The following is a 15,840-nucleotide window of genomic DNA, read 5'->3' as shown; positions in this document are numbered from 1 at the left end:
TCCCTCTCCCTATCTTTTTCCTTCCTTTTCTATTCTCTCATTTGAAAAAATAAACAACAAAAGCACTGCAAGACACCAAAATGAAATAAAATGTAGCAGTCTTACAGTATAAGCTGCAATAAAAACTCTTATTTCAAAACCAACTTCAAGTGGTGTAGCTCAGAATTTTAAAGGTACAGGACTATAGTCTCTTGGCCCAGAAAACAGTTGATTCTCCCTAGATAATCCCTTCTATCTCTTCTGACAGATAGTGGTTAGTCCTATAATTAAGATCTAATACGATATTATACTTACTTGGTAAAGCCACATTGATTCTACTTTCCATGACTAGAATGATTCTTTTTTTTTTTTTTAAGATTTAATTTAGTTATTCGAGAGAGAGAATGAGAGAGGGAGTGTGTGTATGTGCACTCGCTTATGATGGGAGGGGTGGCACAGAGAGAGAGGAAGAAGCAGACTGCCACTGAGCGGGGAGCCCAATGCAGGATGGGGCTCAATTCTGGGACTCCAGGATCATGACCTGAGCTGAAGACGGAAGTGTAACCGACTGAGCCACTCAGGCACCCCTATTAAAATGATTCTGACCAAACCACTAAAAGCAGGAAAAGGCTTTCATTAAACTCTCCTACCACCCCTCTAACCTTGATCCCCACCACCTTAAGCATTCAAAAGAGATCTCCAATCTATGATTAAATATTATGGCGATATTTATGACTCCATGCTAAGAGCTATCTCCTTCTATTAAACGGTTCTTTCTTCTAAATTTATCTTGAGCTTTAATGAAGTGAAAGTCACTAATGTATAACTATCAATAATAGTTTTTCTTATGTTTATTTTTACCCAAAAAAGTAGTGAATTAAATGTACTTTTGAATGCATGCCTTTCCCCTTAAGTGGCTTACATTCTGCAGGTATGACAGGACAGGTCCATAAGCAGGTATGATGGACAGGGTAATGTAAATCAAAACCATAATGATACACCACCTCACACCTATCAGAATGGCTACAACCAAAAGGTAAGAAATATCAAGTGTTGGCAAGGATGTGGAGAAAAAGGAACCTTCTTGCTCTGCTGGTGGAAATACAACTTGGTGCAGCCACTGTGGAAAACAGTGTGGAAGTTCCTCCAAAAATTAACAAGAGAATTACCATATGATCCAGTACTTCCACTACCAGGTACTCACCCAAGGAAAACAGAAACACTAATTCAAAAAAATACATATGTAACCCCATGTTTATTGTAGTGTTGTTATTTATAATAGCCAAGATATGGAAGCAACTAAGTGTCCGTCTATAGATGAATGGATAAATATGTGGTATATATAGGTACAATGGGGTATTACTCAGCCATAAAAAAAAATGAGATCTTGCCTTTTACAACATGGATAGACTAGATATTATGTAAAATACAAAGTAAAATAAGTCAGACAGAGAAAGACAAGTACCACATGATTTCACTCACATGTAGAATTTAAGAAACAAATGACCAAAGGATAAAAGAGACCAACATAAAAAGCCCAGACTCTTAAATACAGAGAACAAACACTGGTTGCCAGAGGCGAGGTGGGTAGGAGGATGGGTAAAATAAATAAAGGGGATTAAGAGTACACTTATTGTAATAAACACTAAGTAATGTACAGAATTCTTGAATCAGTATTTTGTACATTTGAAACTAATATAAGACCATATGTTAATTATACTGGAATGTAAAAAAATAAAATTTAAAATATGCGTATGTATGTAAGTAATTCAGATAATTCCAACAATTACATGAAAGCAAATGGTTTATCTGTCAATAAATGTATTTCTGGTTTCTTTGTACTATGAAAAAAAGAGTATGCCTATAGTGATAAGCACTAAGTAATGTGTAGAATTGTTAAATTATTTTATTGTATACTTGAAACTAATATAACACTGTATATTAATTATATTTCAAAAACATAATTTTAAAAGGTAAAATGTTATAACATGATAATGAATAAATAATAGTAAAAAGTAAAAAAAAAAAAAAAAAGGAAAGTATGATGGAAGTATAAACCAAGAGTTGTGGGAGCCCAGGAGAGGTAAAAATCATTTTTGAGAGGAAACACTGAAAGACTTCAGGAAGTCAACTTCCTATTTAATAGTATTTATGGTTCTGGTCCACCAATCTGATCTGCTGAGCTACTTGGCAAATGAAATAAGACCTATTTTCTCCTTTGCCTGATGGGCCTGTATTCTCCCTTCTAGGAATCTGAGGCTGGAACTTAATGATATTTGCAGATAGCTTTGGAAACACAGTGTCCTCGGGTCAACAATCCAGAACCTATTCCTCTATCTCCCGACCCCAAACCATTTTGGACTGAGAGTAATATTTTATATCTTTAATTTTTTCTAGAAAAGATGGCTATTAGTGAAATGAACAAATATTTATGCCCTCAAAAAATTACTAAACTATTCTGAATATGTCTGTCCAGTGCACCAGAGGTGAATGAAAAACGCTAAACCATCCTTGCAACAAGTCCCCTAAGCTTTCTCTCTGCCTATTTCTAAAGATTTCCCCAGGAATAATACCCAAACAATCTCTAACAGAGAGAACCAACAATACAAATGATTCAAAATAAAGAACACCCCAGTGTGGTTTAAGTGTGTATGGTGTGTACTCATCTGCAATGGAAAATATGATATTCTGAAAAAGGTATGAGTAACCTGACAGAGCAACATGCATGAGGCTTCAACTCAAAGAAGTTGCTCCCCACTCCATGCTGAGGAGGAATGACATAGTTCATCAGCCCAGGGAAAAGACTCAATCCGTCATACTGTAAGCTTTGCTTTTGTAGAATAATAAAGATATAGAGATATATGTGTATACACATACATATATATATATATATACACACTGGATAAGCATATAGATATATACGTGTATATATATACACACACACACACTTATATAAAGTCTTTACTATATACTTACCACTGTGTTAGATATAGAAAAAGTGTTAAGAAACAGTTTTAAAGAATTTACAATCTATTTGAACCATCAAAGAGGGTAGAATACATCAGAGGGGTAATTCAGCATCTTGGTTCTGAAGCTTTCCTTCCGGCTAGGGCGAAAGCTGCCTAACAGAAAGTGAAGAGGAACTGAAGGCAGACTTAATTTATCTCTATACTCATATATAGAGTATACTCATATACTCTATGCCCATATGAGAATATACTGAGCAAGAGAAGAGTAAGGATCCTTGGTGAGGGCAAGGGGGAGTACTTCAATGCTGAAGTGCTCAGGAATTCCTATAACTTTCCCTAAGTCATCTATGCAATAAATGAGCTTGTGCAATAAACCAGAGAATGAAGACAACAGGTATTTCCAGTGGGCCTAGGAAGGCAAGGTGGGTCTCTTTCCCCTGCTTCTACACACAAATCAAACTCCTTCTTGAAGCTGGGATGGTGTTTCCCCTGCTGGAAAAGTGAAAGGATGGGGGGAGTGGGGTGCTGGTGACAGGAACGCATCCATCTTACATTTGGATGTTGACTGTTTATTGGGATTCTCTATTTTAAATGTGTTCTTCTAACCAGACTGAGAACTTTCAGAGACCTTGAACTACATCCATTATTTCCTCTATGCCAGCAGTCCACTGCCACCTCAGTAATTAAGACAGGACCAGACAAGGAAAAAACATTTAATATGTATAGATTTTTAAAAGTTATTTCTTTAAAAACCAGCTAAGCAGTAATTACTTAATATGTGAGTGTATTCAAATCTATGTTTTATTAATTACCCAATGAGAGTAGAAAGACATAATCCTAATTACACAGAGATTATGGTAATATCAATGAACTATAAAACCCTGAGTCCTTTGGGACTCAGTTTAAAATGTCAGGGCTGTGAGGATCCCCTAGTCACTGTTGTCATGGCATCCCATGCATACCTACCATGTAGAACCCAGAAGGCCTATTTATTATACGTGTTCCTGCATCACAAGACATGAGCTCTTTGAAAGCAGGGACTGGACCTTATTTACTATAGTGACTCCAGTGTCAACTATAGCATCTGGCACAAAGTGGGGAATCAATTAATATTTGCAAACAGTAGATACAGAATAAATCTGAGGATAACAAATCTTTGCCTGGAAGTGGTAAGTGGATCTGAATGGTATATACCTGGGCCTGTACTCCCTGGACTCAGTACCTGAAGATTAAGAATGCCAAACTTCCATATAAACTATAACAGCAAAAAAATAAAAAAATAAAAATAAATAAACTATAACAGCCAGTGCTCAGAAGTATGCAATGGCAAGAGGACAAACACAAAAAACACACCTTGGTTCCAGAGGAGGCTTAAGGGCAAAATGTATTTATTCGTGGCTCAAATGTAATTTGCCAATAACAGTTATGCCAGTAAGAGTCGGTTAACTGGTAGATCCCAGGACTGAAAGAAAATGCTCTATTAACTTCCAATTAACTAAGCTGACAGGTTCCTGGAGCAAACAGGTTTAAGAAGTCAAAGGCCAATCTTCCAGGGCAACCAGTCTCCTGGAGAGTAAGCTCCCTTATAACTCTATCAGAGCAAAAACCAAATTCTGTATAAAAGGCCAAAGCAGGACAGAACTCTGTCTTTTTCAGTGAGTCAAATTCTTCTCTATTAAGGGAACATAGAACCTACAAGCAAAGGTTATTGAGTTATTGATTTGGAGGCAGTCTTCCTCATCCTGGGATCTCAGAAGATGCCTTCTGGTTTTCTACAGGAGTCCTTGACTCCCAGACACTGTTATAAGACAGCCATCTCCTGGTAGTTCAAGTTTTATGCCTTTCTACTTCCTACAAAGTTTCTCAATTTAAAAACAAAGACAAATGTGTGTGCACATGCACGCGTGCACATTTGTGCATACCACCTAAAAAAATGTTTGAAAGGAAAGATTCCAAGATGTTAACAGTGTTTATGCCCAGGTGACAGGACTTTCGGATGACCTCTCTTCCTTGTCTCATCTTGCCTCCTCCCTTCCTTTCCCATTCTTTTTGCCTATTTGCTTACCTATATTTTCTAAATATTCTACTAGAAACATGTATTATTTTTATAATTTTTTCAAATAGGAGAGAAAAAGATTAAAACCAAAAAAAAAAAAAAAAAACCCCACAAAAACCCTAAGAATCCAGTGCCTGATGAGGCAGCTGGTACACGAAGTCAAGAGACAAGGGTCTAGTTCAAGGTTTGGACAAATCACTTATCCTTCCTAAGCTTCAGTTTCCTCATCTGTAAAATGCATCACTCATTCAATAAACATTTAACAAGCATCTACTATCTCAGTAAATATGATAATGAGTAAGACTGACATAAGGGTAATCCCTGCCTTCAGGGCAATCTATCAGAGGTAATACTTTAAAAAAAATTTTTTTTAATTTAAATTCAAGTTAGTTAACATAGAGTGAATTACTAGTTCCAATGGTAGAATTTCATGATTCAGCAGTTGCCTATTATCAGAGGTAATACTTTTTTTTTTTTTTTTTTTTTTTAGAGGTAATACTTATAAAAAAATTTTTTTAATTTAAACTCAAGCTAGTTAACATAGAGCGAATTACTAGTTCCAATGGTAGAATTTCATGATTCAGCAGTTGCATATAATACCCAGTATTCATTATACCAAGTGTCCTCCTTAATGCCCATCACCCAATCATCCCATTCCCCAACTTACCTCTTCTCCAGAAACCCGCAGCTTGTTTCCTATAGTTAAGAGTCTCTATGGTTCACCTCCCTCTCTGTTCCCCTTCCCTTTCCCTATGTTCATTTGTTTTGTTTCTTAGAAGTCCACATATGAGTGAAATCATATGGTATTTGTCTTTCTCTGATGGACTTATTTTCACTTAGCATAATACCCTCTAGTTCTTTTTTTAAAAAAAAAAGATTTTATTTATTTATTCATGAGAGAGATAGAAAGAGAGAGAGAGAGAAAGGCAGAGACACAGGCAGAGGGAAAAGCAGGCTCCATGCAGGGAGCCTGATGTGGGATTCGATCCCAGAACTCCAGGATCACGCAGCCACCCAGGCGTCCCAATACCCTCTAGTTCTATCCATGTGTTCAAATGGCAAGATTTCTTTCTTTTTTGATGGCTAGGTAATACTGAGATACTTTTTTAAAAAGTAAATCGTGGCAAGTGCTATAATAGAAGAAAAGTATAATATTACGAAAACATTTAGCAGAAGAAATTAATGTCATCTGGAGAGAAAGGGGACAGAAAGAAGATAAAGGAAACTTCCTGGGAGAAATAATTTTTAAAATGAAATCTAAAGGTGACTAGGATTTAGCCAGGGAGAGATGAGGCTGGTTATGCCCTTAACTGTTTCGTGATTCTGTGTTCTAAGCTGTGTTACTGAATCACAGAGTCCAAAGGGCCATCTGTCACTCATCCTGTTCCTCCACTCGTTAACTCACTTAATCCTAAAAACATTCCTGTAGGTAGATAATGTTACTCCAGTTTACAAATGACAAGTGTTCGTTAAGCAAGTTGCCTAAAGTTACACGGTGGTAAATCCTCATCTATCTAATTTAAAATCCCATTCTCCTTCATTCATCGTTCAATTATCATTTACTAAGTACCTGCCAAGTTCTCTGCTAGACACTGGAGATGAAAAGAACAGGAAGACTAAATCCTTGCTTTGGAGGAATGCACTGTTTGAGGTGGGGACTGTAAGTTGCCAGGCAATTACAACACCGTGAACTATTTAGAAAGGGGAAGAGTGCAACTATGCCTTTTCATCAGAATCTAGTTCCCTAGCTCCCCTGGGAAACCCAGGAGGCACCTGATCACTGACTAACACTATACAAATTGGGAAATCTGCAAAGCTGTAGCTGAACCCAGCACCCCTGACTAGCACTGACCATCAGCTCTGTCTGCTAGATCATTAGGCCCTGCCACTCTCTGTTCAGGTGCAAATCTTCCATGGGAATGGGTGTCCAAATGGTATCCATTCACTTTACTATGCAGAATAAGTATGTTCTCAGGCATCCCAAACTGATGAAGGCAGTAGCATCACAGGCTCCTAGAGAAAGATACATACGGGCTAAATAATGTCTATGACCATGAAACACTTCCTAAACAATTTCAGACAAAGCCTCCTTTCCCCTATATCTTCTAAAGAACACACCACCTGTCTAATTACAAGGTAATGAGAAAAGAAGTACAAAACCAAGATTTCAGAGTTGCTCCTAGAAGAGTTTCAACCAGGAGCTCTCAGAAATAGGTATTATATAGAATTTTGGAGCCTAACAAAAATGCCAGGCATCTAGCTTGGTAGAATTAATCTGGGATATATCTTACAAGTCAATAATTCAGTGGAACTAGACCTACAGCACTAGGTGGAGGAACCTCAATTCCTCTACAGTACAACAGAGGGGAAAGAGCTCCCAGATCTCCAATGTTTACTCATCCCTCTGAGAGGCCACAAGAAGCATCCACTTGCTCATACATTCAGACCTATCTATAATAAAATTGCCTCTGGTCTTGGTGCAACATGGATTATAAAACAATGTCCCTGGAAGGCAGAAGTCCTGGGACTTTCATCTCAATTCTTCCATGGACTTATTTTGAAGCCCTAAGCATGTTAAGCCCTCTGTGCCTCAGTTCTGCCATCTACGGACTTCTGGTAACACTGGAACACCACACCCTCTTTACTCTCATGTTCCAGTAGTTACCTCACAATATTGCCTGTAGGTGGGGAGAGATGGGCAGGAAAAGGAAACACATTACCCAAGCATAGTAGGAAAAGTTCAGGTTTTGAGCCATCCAGCTTTGGGTTTGAAGCTTGGCCTTACCAGACACCAGCTGTGTGAACAGAGGCAAGCTTTGTTAACATCTCTGGCTCTAAAGTTCTATACATAAGAGAGAAAGTAATCCCTGCCCTGCAGGACTGTCATGAGAAATAAAAATAAGGTATGTACAGTGGCTGGTTCTAGAAGGGACTGAAGAAATTGCAGCAATACTAAAATCTCTGACACTGATATAAGGCCTGAAGAGATTGCTCATCTATAAATTTACATGCATCAGGGGCACCCAGGTGGCTCAGTCAGTTAAGCATCTGCCTTCAGCTCAGGTCATGATTCCAGAGTCCTGGGATGACTGAGCCCCACATCAGGCTCCTTGCTCAACAGAAAATCTGCTTCTCCCTCTCCCCTCTGGTCCTCCCCTTAACTCATGCTCTCTTGCTTTCTTGTTTTCTCTCTCTCTCTCAAATAAATTTCTAAAAAACTAAAAATAAATTGACATGCATCAGATCCAGCCCATAGATCAGAGTTAGGCTAAAGATCTGTGGAAAACTTGGGCAGCCCAGGTGGCTCAGTGGTTTAGCACTGCCTTCAGCCCAGGGCCTGATCCTGGAGACCTGGGATGGAGTCCCACGTCGGGCTCCCTGCATGGAGCCTGCTTCTCCCTCTGCCTGTGTCTCTGCCTCTCTCTCTCTCTCTCTCTCTCTCTCTCTCTCTCTCTCTCTCTCTCTCCCTCTGTGTGTGTGTCTCCCATGAATAAATAAAATCTTAAAAAAAAAAAATTCTATGGAGGGGCAGCCGGGGTGGCTCAGCGCTTTAGCGCCGCCTTCAGCCCAAGGCCTGATCCTGGAGACCCGGGATCGAGTCCCATGTCGGGCGCCCTGCATGGAGCCTGCTTCTCCCTCTGCCTGTGTCTCTGCGCCTCTCTCTCTGTCTCTCATGAATAAATAAATAAACCTTTAAAAAAAATCTATGGAAAACTCTAAGTTCCAAAAGAAGATAGGAGAAAAACATCAGATGATTTCAAATTGCATTCAACATGCTTCCTCAATCCTGGTCACATAGAAAAATACTCTCCAGCTTCACTCAGCCACAGCCTTGGTATCGTTCTGACAATCTCTTGTCACCCCATGGGACCTGGCTTCACAACCTGACTAAAAAATACTGTGGGGAAGGGAGATGTGGATGATTGGAGGAAGGGCTTGCAATTTTTTTTTTTTTAATTTATGATAGTCAGAGAGAGAGAGAGAGAGAGAGAGAGAGAGAGGCAGAGACACAGGCAGAGGGAGAAGCAGGTTCCATGCACCGGGAGCCCAACGTGGGATTCGATCCCGGGTCTCCAGGATCGTGCCCTGGGCCAAAGGCAGGCGCTAAACCGCTGTGCCACCCAGGGATCCCGGGCTTGCAATTTTAAATGTGTGGTTCAGGCGAGTTTCCCAGAGGTGACACTTGAGCCAAGACCTGAAGGAGGTAAGGAAGCAAGACATGAGAAGAGCCAAGAGAAGAGAGTCTAGGGAGAAGGTATGGCATGCTCAAGGGCCTGGAAGCAGGACTGAGGCTGGTGGATTCAAGGAATAGCAGGGGCACTGAAGCAGTGGTATTGAGGGGAGAATCATAGAGGATGAGGTTCAAGAGGTGAGAGCCCTCATAGTATGGTATCTAAAGTTATGGTCCTCCCTCAGGCCTCAGTTCTCCCTTCTAGAAACTAGGCAGAAAGATAATACTCAAGAACAAGGTACGTGAAAGAGTAAAACAAAATGACAGCACAGTGAACAAACTAATGGACTGGGGATTAAAAGACATAAGTTCTAGGCCAGGATCTAACAAACATGAGCTATGTGGCCTTGCACAAGTCAGTTCACTCCTGCAAGCCTATTTTCTTACCTATAAAATGGAATGATCTGGGATAACAGAGATTTTTTTTAAATCTCAAAAATTACATATAAAGTATTCTTTAACAAATAACTGGAACACCTGGATATCCTTATGAAAAAAGAAAGAGTTTTCATTTATACTTCATACAATATAAAAACTCAAATGGATCACAAACTTAAATGTAAAATTTAAAGTCATAAAACTTAAAAAAAAACCATGCTTGAAAATGCACTATGAAGCATAATAAAGTGCCATAAGTGAGAAAAAATGGTTATAAAATTTGTAGAGGAAAACGCAGGGCAAAAAAACACTTTGACCTTAGGTAACACAAAATTCTCATTAAAAAAAAAAAACTTAGAAGGGGGTTGGGGCAGAGGGATGAGAGAGTCTTAAGCAGACTCCACATCCAGCACAGAGCCTGATGCAGGGCTCAATCTTACAACCCTGAGATCATGACCTGAGCTGAAATCAAGAGTCAGACACTTAACCGATGGAGCCACCCAGGTGTCCTTACACAAAGATTTCTCAGATACAACACCAAAAGTATAGTCCTTAAAAAAAAAAAAAAAAAAAAAAAAAAAAAAAAGATTTTATTTATTTACTTGACAGAGAGAGGGAGAAAACACAAACAGGGGGACCAGCAGGCAGGGGGAGAAGCAGCCTCCCTGCTGAGCAGAGAGCCTGACTTGGGGCTTGGTCCCAGGACCCTGGGATCATAACCTGAGCCAAAGCCAGATGCTTAACTAACTGGGCCACCCAGGCACCCTATACAGTGCTTTAAAGAGGTAACTGATAAAATGGACTTCATCAAAATTTAAAACGTCTGCTCTTGAAAGACAATGATAAGAGAATGAAATGACAGACCAAATAGGGACAAAATCTTTGCAAAGCATAGATCTGATATAGGACTTGTGTCCAAAATATATTTTAAAAAAACTCTCAAAACTCAATAACAAAAAAATCCTATTTTTCAAATGGGCAAATAACTGAAAGACATTTCACCTAAAAAGACATACAGACGGCAAATAAGCACATGAAAAGATGCTCAGGCTCACTCATCATTAGGGGAATATAAATAAAACCACACGAGATTAACTGCTACATATCTTATTAGAATGGCTAAAATCAAAAAGGATTGACACATACCAAGAGCTGGTGAAGTTATATAGGGAATGAGTCTTCATAAGATGCTGATGGGATCTGAAATGACACAATTACTTTACAAAACAGTCTGACATGTTCTTACAAATTAAGCAGACACCTACCATTTGATCCAGTTAACTTCACTCCCAGGTGTTCACCTGCTAGAAATAAAACCATATGCCCATACAAAGACTTATACATGAATATTCCTAACCGCTTTAGGTGTAGTAGCCAAAAACCAGAGCAATCCAAGGTCCAGCAGCAGGTGAATAAATAAATAAACCATGCTATATTTATATAACGGAACACTACTCAGGAAGAAAACAGAATGAGCTATTGATACAAACTACAATATGGAGACTCTCAAAATAATTACGCTGAGTGAAAGAAGCCAGACAACCCCTCCAGAGAAAATGAAGCATATACTGCGTATGTCACTTATACAGAATTCTAGAGGATGCAAATTAATCTCCAGTAACAGAAAGCAAATCTGTGGTTGTCTGATGACAGGAGTGAGAGGATATAAGAGAGGTATTACATAGGGACGTGAGAAAAGTTCTGGAAGTAATGGATATCTTAAATATCTTGTTTGTGGAAATGGCTTCATAAGTATATACATATGTCAAAACTTGTCAAATTATGCACTTTAAAATGTGCAGGTTAGGGCAGCCCCAGTGGCTCAGCGGTTTAGCGTTGCCTTCAGCCCGGGGCCTGATCCTGGAGACCTGGGATTGGGTCCCACGTCGGGCTCCTTGCGTGGAGCCTGCTTCTCCCTCTGCCTGTGTCTCTGCCTCTCTCTCTCTCTCTCTCTCTCTCTCTCTCTCTCATTAATAAATAAATAAAATCTTTTTAAAAAAATTTTAAAAAATAAAAAATAAGTAAAATGTGCAGGTTATTGTACATCAATATACCATGATAAAGCTGTAAAAAAAATTAAGATTCATTTATGCATTTATTTATTTGGAAGAGCACACAGGGAAGAGGGGCAGAAGGGGAGGGAGAATAAATCTTAACCAGACTTGATCTCAATACGCGACATGGGGGCTTGATCTCAAGACCCCTGGATCACAGCCTAAACCTGAAACCAAGGGTCAGGTACTTAACCAACTGCACCACCCAGGTACCTCTGTAAAAAAACAAAAAATTCTTTTTAAGAAACACAAAGTATATATTCCAATTCAAATCAGCAAACATTACTAAGCATCTACCCTGCAGCAAGAACTATGCCGGGTACATGAGAGGCAGAGACAAACAAAAGCAGGTTATTGACCTCAATAATGGCAGTCTCCGGGAAGGAAGCTTTAAAGTGTTTTACAAAAAATAACAATAAACAAACAAACAAACAAATAAATAAAGCAAGCATTTTACATGCACAGTGCACTGTCCCCATCCTACAGGGGAGGGAACAAGAACAGCCTCTGCAAGGATTACACTCGGATCAGAATTAACTCTACCCTCTCTCACCCTAAAATCTTCAACCCACAAATTGGGAGTGTTCCTTTTCTCCCCTCTCAGAACTTTAGAATGTCAGGGCTAGAACAGTTTACTGAGAGGATTGAGGCTCAAGGGGAAAGTGACGTGCTACCTGCCACAAAGCTAGTCAGTGGCAGAATTAAATGAGAAAGCTGGTAAGAAGTATTTTGAAATACATTGCATTAAAACAATATGTATTTCTGTAACTGAACTGACAGTGATTAAATGGTTGAGGATTCTCAAATTCACATAGAGGCTTCATTGGAAATGAAGCTGCAGGAGCTGACTTCTTCCTACATAGTGAGTCTTCAAAGAAATTCTATGAACAATCAGTGTCAGAGCCCTTGAAACTTCACCCTTGAAAGCTGACCGTGGATTTAACTGTCAAGCTTTCCACAACAGTTTCCTTTCTGCTTGGTCACACTCAAGCCTTCTCAAGGGAAGGCCTCTACAGGTAGGCCAAGAGGTAAACATGGGTAAATCTGTGCAGATAGCTTTTGTGGCTCATGATTCTCCCAAAACAGACCATAATACCTGCAGAGATGGTGAACAAACAACAGCTCTCCCAGTATCCCTTCTTCCTCCTTCTGCCCTCATGACATACACCAGAAGCAATTCTGTAATTATAATTGCCAGCTAAATCCACCCTCTTCTTCTTCCCTCCCTCCCAACCTGTACAACTCACTCACCCCACTCCCTAGGGATGAATACATGCATCTTCTAAGTCCCAAGAATGGAGAGAAGAATAACAGGAGAAATGAACAGGCATGGTTATTTTGTCAGGATAGGCTAGTACATATTATGGTAATAAACACCACTTAATCTCTCAGGACTGGGCCTGGGATTGGGAGTGGGGGTTCTACTATACATAATTACTCAGGGACCTCTGCCATCTTATAGTTATACAATCTGGAATATACTTTTAGTTACTAAGGCAAGGATAGGAGGAGCTGAGGAGTCTCACACCAGCAGTTAAATGCTTTGGCCTGAACGTGACATACACACTACTGCTCACAGCTCACTGGCCAGAAATATCTCTATGTACCTTCCTAAATGCAAGAGATGGGAAAATATAACCCTGTAGTAGTATGCCAAGAAGAAGAAGAAAACCAGTATGAGTGAACACCAGAAGTGTCTACCACAAAGGATCTGAAGTTATAGGTATCTTGATTCAGACAGGTCAGCTTACAGCCTACACAAGGGACCATGAAGGGCTTTTCAACACCTTCTGATTATCATTCTCCATTTTCTAAGTGAAAATGATTATCACTCTATCACTATCTATCGTTCTATCATTTTTCATTTTCTAAAATTCTAGGGATGACAGGTTTGCTAATTGGTCCTTAAGTGTTGACTCTACGCATGAGTATGTTTGTTCCAAGTGACTCCCACTCTGGTGCTCACAGAAGCACCAATTAACTGAAAAAAGCATTTCCTTACATCTTCTTCCTAACATAATGAAAAAGCTTCTTTCTATCCTGTAATTCCTTTTGTCCTCTTACTTTCTTGGCATAGCCCCACTGTAATCATACAATCATAAAAATGTTCAAGAAAAAGATAACTGAAAATAAAATTCACTATCCTTCAGTCTGGGCCAGAAAGCCAAAACAAGATGATCAGCAAATATGTGTTTTTAATAACCTGCACTATGTGTGTTTACTGATCTTGTATTTTTTAAAAAAAGAAAGGAAAGCTCACCCCTTGACTTTCCCATGGTAGCCCTTCCACTCCAGTTAAGACAGTCATTAATTCTGTCCACAACATATGGTCACTGCAGTCTCTGGGCTTTTGCCCATCATCTCTTCCTCTGGTCTGGAAAGCAACCAGTTCTGATCCACCATTGCCTTCAAGGTCTAGCCCCAGACTCCCCTTCCCCGAAGGGCCTTTCCTTGGCAGCTCTGACTCACACTGCGTCTCCAGTCCCTGGGACCACTCAGCACATGTACACAAAGGCATCTATTCCCGCTGCCCACCCCTTCTCCATTTCTACACAAAGTGCTGTGACTCCAGGTTGCCAGCCTGTCCCCAACAAAACTGTGAGCACCTCACCCACAGACTCAGGTCTTTACATCTCTTGACTCTCGCTGAGTGATAAGTGACCAGCACAGGGCCAAATCTACTTGATGACTAAAGATAAGATTACCAAGAGACTTTCTATCAGCTAGAGAAAATTAACGTTCAGAAATTACCCAAATTCCTCAAGTCATGACATCATGACATATAACAGGATTGAGAATCCCTTTGTCTTATGAATCTTCCCAGAAAGAAGAAATTAAAGATTAGTAACCAAGAAAAAACAAGAAAATATGTATTATTTATTTATCTTCTCATGAGTTACATACAGCATCTGTTTCTTACACATTTCCAAACAGGATTACACAGGCATCTTACCATCTCACATCATCACAGGAAGGCCTGCCTACCTACTGCAACTGACACTGTTAACCAGCGCACAAGCCAGTTATTGCGTGAATTGTTTTTAAGTGCATTATCGTGAATAATCAACATAACAACTCTGAGAAAAACCTCTCTGCTGCTTTTCTAACCACATCCAAGCACAAAGTGCACAGTTGGACCTTCATGGAATATATGACAGCCCCTTTCCAGCTCAGTTTCCTGATCAGCAGAATGATAGCTATGTTTCCACACTCTGCAGGTCTTATCTGATGCAATGGGACAGGGTCCTGAAACAAGGCCATCTCCTGGATGTAAGGGCAGCTGGGAACAATGGCTTCCTATGCAGTCCACACTTGGGAAAGTATTCCAAAAATCTTGCAGAACAGAGAAAGAAGGAGGTAGATCATTTTCAGCCTGAACACAAGGCCTTCCCAAAGCCTTCCTGACTTATCCTGAGCCGCTTCAGGTGGCTTCATCAGACGTCTTCAAAACAGCACCCGGCAGGGGGTCCCAGCTCCTCCAAGAGCATAGGACATTTGTCCTGGAAATCCTTCCACGCAGTTGTGAGGAAGCTCAAGCCACACGGAGAAGCCACTTCAAAGTGTTCTGGCCTTAGTTAAACCGCAGCTGACAGTCACTGTCAATAGGACGGGAGAAGAGGAGTATCTCTGGGTCCCACCCAGGCTTGCAGGTGTGTCTGTGTGGGACGTAAGGATTTATGGCTTGAGGCTACCCATCAAAGTGGGTACTAGCTCTCCACTTGCTCTGTCAGCCTGGACCAGGCACCACACTCTGTCCCCTCTACCTTTGTAGACCAAGAAGAAGGACTGACCACAGTCAATGGCCTTCAGTGAACTTAGCTCCACAATATGGAACCCAACTGTAACCACAACCCAGACTGATCTCGTAGAAAGTGGGAGCCCATGTCACCTACTTCAGAATCTAGAACAAAATAGGTTGAGGGCTTTTCAGTCTTAGAAAACCTCTTTGCAAGCTCATCAAAAAGATTCACACAACAAAGTCATACATATTAGTTGACCAAGAAAAACCATACTGGTAAAAAGGGAGCCGTGGAGGGACCTGACTGGCTCAGTCAGTAAGGCTTGTAACTCTTAATCTTGGGGTTATGAGTTCAATCCCACTTTGGATATAGAGATTACTTAATAATAAAAATTTTAAAAAAGAAAAGAGAAGAGAAGAGAAGAGAAGAGAAG

The 15,840-nt window shown here is 40.1% G+C and overlaps 1 protein-coding gene across 13 annotated transcripts in view; it reads right to left on the bottom strand.

Annotated features, from left to right (window-relative positions):
• KLHL3 (kelch like family member 3) overlaps positions 1 to 15,840 on the bottom strand; it is a 271,050-nt gene that overhangs the window by 189,404 nt on the left and 65,806 nt on the right. For 6 of the 13 annotated variants that reach the window (XM_072728520.1, XM_072728519.1, XM_072728531.1 and 3 more), the window contains exon 3: positions 10,760 to 10,813. The exons of 5 other annotated variants lie outside the window; for them this stretch is intronic. The gene's annotated coding sequence lies outside the window, so the exon portion shown is untranslated. Of the gene's footprint in view, positions 1 to 10,759; positions 10,831 to 15,840 lie in introns of all 13 variants that reach the window. 2 more of the 13 variants (XM_072728522.1, XM_072728523.1) reach the window with 1 other exon arrangement.

The sequence above is a fragment of the Vulpes vulpes genome, chromosome 12, assembly GCF_048418805.1.
Source record: "Vulpes vulpes isolate BD-2025 chromosome 12, VulVul3, whole genome shotgun sequence".
Classification (NCBI taxonomy): domain Eukaryota; kingdom Metazoa; phylum Chordata; class Mammalia; order Carnivora; family Canidae; genus Vulpes; species Vulpes vulpes.
The sequence above is the reverse complement of the archived record's forward strand: the minus strand, read 5'-3'. Positions and strand labels throughout refer to the sequence as shown.